This window comes from Erinaceus europaeus, chromosome 2 (assembly GCF_950295315.1).
Source record: "Erinaceus europaeus chromosome 2, mEriEur2.1, whole genome shotgun sequence".
NCBI classification, from domain to species: Eukaryota; Metazoa; Chordata; class Mammalia; order Eulipotyphla; family Erinaceidae; genus Erinaceus; species Erinaceus europaeus.
Genome location: NC_080163.1, coordinates 63616319 through 63621113, shown reverse-complemented (window position 1 = coordinate 63621113; position 4795 = coordinate 63616319).

Below are 4795 nucleotides of genomic sequence, written 5' to 3'. Positions count from 1 at the left end.
TGAATAAACAATGTCCCATTTATTACTTACTACTCTAGGGAAAAATAAACTCTGTTAATATCAAATATTAAGTCCCTAGTGAATAGCTACAGGGTGCAATAATAAGTGAAACTGACCTGAATTTTGCTAGCAAGTAAGCAATAGATGAAGAAACACATGATGGGTATTTTCTATGGTGGAATCTCCATATGCAGGACTTGACAGAAGACATGTGGTTCTTTGGAAGTTAATCTATAAACAGGGAGAAACAGGAAAAGGGATAGAGTGAGGAATCAGTGATATGCCTAGATACTGTGGTAGAAGTTAGATTTCACAGTGTAGGTAATTCAAAAGCAGTGGGTATTTACAATTAGGAAATAATATAGCCAAATCAATCATATTTTAGATAAATTACTCTTATGGTTTCATGAAAGATGAGATTGATAACTCAAGTTTTTATTAAAAGGCAAGAATACTCTCACAGAGTATTTCAAAGCTAAAATTAGAAATTATACAAACTGAACAAGGATAGTAGGGTTGACCAGAATATTAATCTCCAAATATGTTCTAGTAACATTTTTGAATTTTTAATAAAGTATTAGTAATATGAACCTTAAGAAGGTGCTAAAGGATTATTGCTGAAGTGTCTGCAATACACAAATGGAAATGTAATTTCTTTTTCTTTTTTTAAATTTTTTTTAATTTGAGAAAGGATTAATTAACAAAACCATAAGGTAGGAGGGGTACAACTCCACACAATTCCCACCACCCAATCTCCATATCCCACCCCCTCCCCTGATAGCTTTCCCATTCTCTATCGCTCTGGGAGCATGGATCCAGGGTCATTGAGGGTTGCAGAAGGTAGAAGGTCTGGCTTCTGTAATTGCTTCCCTGCTGAACATGGGCGTTGACTGGTCAGTTCATACTCCCAGTCTGCCTCTCTCTTTCCCTAGTAGGGTGGGTCTCTGGGGAAGCTGAGCTCCAGGACAAATTGGTGGGGTCTTCAATCCAAGGAAGCCTGGCCAGCATCCTGATGGCATCTGGAAACTGGTGTTTGAAAAGAGAATTAACATATGAAGCCAAATCAATTGTTGAGCAATCATGGACCCAAAGCTTGGAATAGTGGAGAAGAAGTGTTAGGGGGGTACTCACTGCAAACTCTAGTGTACTTCTGCTTTCAGGTATATATTTTACAGTAGTTTATAGATACGTGTGAACATAAGCTCTCTCTCACAGAAACTGGTGTATATCTAGGTTTTGGGACTTTGTAGGAAAGTGAACCACCTGAGATGAAATTAGAGTGTACTATAAAAGGAAAGGTCTCACCCAAGTAATGAAGCTGAAGGGTTGTCACTCCACATGTGAAGTCTCTGGGCACAGTCTGAGGTGAAGCATGTTGAGGTGGCAATCGTTGCGTTGGTTAGGTTGTGTCGGCGGATGCAATATTGTTTGGTATGGATTGGGAGAGGCATACGGGAAAGTGGGTCCTATCCAAGGGTTACAAGACTGGGGGAAGTAAGGGCTCTATAGTGGAGATGTGAGGTTCCTGCTGTCTTACGGTTCAAAAAGACAATCGATAGTTAATATTATCATCACATTATTTGCTAATTGGGTCAACTTTGAAAAGTCCTTTTGTTAGGGTTTGCTGTACAGTATCCAGTATCTTGTATATAGCTGTGCTATTGGAAGCTTCTAATCTACTTGGTCTAGGCTTTTGAGAGAGTCCGCATATCAAATACACAGCCTATATATTAAAAAGATTCAGTTTGTGTTTTGAAAAACTTTGAGACATACAATTGATTTTCCCCCTCTCATATTAACTACTGATTGATATGTCGACATTTTGCTAGGAGTGTACATAAACACCATTCCCACCACCAAAAGACTGTGACCCATCCCTCCCACTCACTCCCACACCCCACTGGCCCAGGAAGCTACATGTCTACCCCTCACCACAGGGTTTTTACTTTGGTGCCCTACTTACAATTTGATCAGGTCCTGCTTTTAGTTTCCCTTTCAGATCTTCTTACTCAACTTCTGTTGATGAGTGGGATCATCCCATACTCATCTTTATCTTTCTGAATAAGTTCACTTAAAATAATTCCTTCTAGCTCTGTCCAAGATGGGTCAGAGAAGGTGGGTTCATTGTTCTTGATAGCTGCATAGTATTCCATTATGTATATATACCACAGCATTTTCAGCCACTCATCTGTTGTTGGGCACCTGGGTTGCTTCCAGGTTTTAGCTATTATGAATTGTGCTGCTATGAACATAGGAGTACATACCTCTTTGTGGTTGGATGTTATGGAGTCCTTGGGGTATAAGCTCAGGAGAGGAATTACTGGATCATATGGAAGGTCCATGTCTAGCCTTCTGAGAGTTTTCCAGACTGCTCTCCACAGAGGCTGGACCAATTTACATTCCCACCAGCAATGTAAAAGGGTTCCTCTGTCCCCACATCCTCTCCAGCATTTGTTGCTGCTGTCCTTTTTGATGTATGCCATTCTTACAGGAGTGAGGTGGTATCTTAGTGTTGTCTTAATTTGCATTTCTCTGACAATCAGTGACCTAGAGCAGTTTTTCATATGTTTGTTAGCCTTTTGGATCTCCTCTGTAGTAAATGTTTTGTTCATATTCTCTGCCCATTTTTGGATGGGGTCATTTGCTTTTTTGGTGCTAAGTTTGCTGAGCTCTTTATATATTTTGGTGATTAGTTTCTTGTCTGATGTCTGGCATGTGAAGATCTTCTCCCATTCTGTGAGGGGTCTCTCTGTTTGTTTAATAGTTTCTTTGGATGTGCAGAAGCTTTTCACTTTGATATAGTCCCTTTGGTTTGTTTCTGCTTTAGTCTTCCTTGCAATTGGGTTTGATTCATCAAAGATGTCCTTGAGGTGTAGGTGGGAAACTGTTTTACCAATGTTTTCCTCTAAGTATTTGATTGTTTCTGGTCTGACATCTAGGTCTTTGATCCACTTGGAGTTGATTTTTGTTTCTGGTGAGATAAAGTGGTTCAATTTCATTCTTCTGCATGTTACAACCCAGTTTTCCCAGCACCATTTATGGAAGAGAGCCTCCTTCTTCCGTTTAATCCTTTGGGCCCCCTTATCAAAGATTAGATGTCCATAGGTGTGGGGATTTATTTCTGGGCTTTCAATTCTGTTGAAAATAGGCACACTGGTCTGTGTGCCTATTTTTGTTCCAGTACCATGCTTTTTTGATGATGATGGCTTTATAATATAGTTTAAGGTCTGGGAGTGTGATGCCTCCATTTCTGTTTCTTTTCCTCAAGATGGTTTTGGAATTCTAGGTGTTTTCAGGTTCCAGATAAATGATTGTAGTGTTTGTTCTATTCTCTTAAAGAAGCTTGGTGGAACTTTGATGGGTATTGCATTAAATTTGTATATGGCTCTGGGGAGAATACTCATTTTGATGATATTTATTCTTCCAATCCATGAGCATGGGATATCTTTCCATTTCCTGGTATCAGTTTCTATTTCCTTGAGTAGCGACTCATAGTTTTCAGCATACAAGTCTTTCACTTCTTTGGTCAACTTTATTCCTAGGTATTTGATTGATTTTGCTGAAACAGTAAATGGGAGTGATTTCTGGATGTCTTCTTCTACAGATTTAGTGTTTGCATAAAGAAATGCCACTGATTTTTGTGCATTGATTTTGTAGCCTGATACCTTGCTATATTGCCTAATAACTTCCAGGAATTTTCTGCTGGATTCTTAAGGTCTTTCTATGTATACTATCATATCATATGCAAATAGTGAGAGCTTGACTTCTTCCCTTCCAATCTGTATTCCTTTGATTTCTTTCTCTTGCCTGATTGCTATGGCAATAACTTCCAATACTATGTTAAAGAGTAACGGTGACAGTGGACAGCCCTGTTTAGTCCCCGATCTGAGGGGGAATGCTTTCAGCTTCTGTCCATTGAGTATGATGTTGGCTGTAGGTTTGCTATATATAGACTCCACTATCTTGAGGAATTTCCCATCTATTCCCATTTTTTGTAGAGTTTTGAGCATGAATGGGTGTTGGATTTTGTCAAAGGCTTTCTCTGCATCTATAGAGATAATCATGTGGTTTTTGGCTTTGCTTTTATTGATGTGGTGAATGACATTGATTGACTTATGGATGTTGAACCAGCCTTGCATTCCTGGGATGAATCCCACTTGGTCATGATGAATAATCTTTTTGATATGTTGCTGTATCCAGTTGGCCAAGATCTTGTTTAATATTTTGGCATCTATGTTCATCAGAGATATCGGTCTGTAGTTTTCCTTTTTTGTTCTGTCCCTATCAGCTTTTGGTATCAGGGTGATGTTGGCTTCATAGAAGGTGGAAGGGAGTATTCATGTTTCTTCAATATTATGGAATAGCTTAAGTAGTATGGGTATTAACTGTTTCTGAAAGTTTTGTAGAATTTGTTTGTGAAGCCATCTGTTACAGGACTTTTGTTGTTGGGGAGAATCTTAATAACGGTTTCAATTTCTTTGTCTGTGATTTGTGCATTTAGATTTTGTAGTTCTTCTTGGTTCAGTTTTGTAAGGGCATATGTTTCTAGGAATTGTTCCATTTCTTCCAGATTCTCTAGCTTGGTGGCATATAGTTCTTTATAGAAGTTTCACAGGATTCTCTGGATTTCTGTGGTGTCAATTGTGATATCTCCTGCATTGTTTACAATTCTATTAATTTGAGTCTTCTCTCTTTTTTGTTTGGTGAGTCTGGCTAGGGGTTTGTCAATTTTGTTTAATCTTTCAAAGAACCAACATTTGGCTTCATTGATCTTTTGTATGGTTCTTTTATTTTT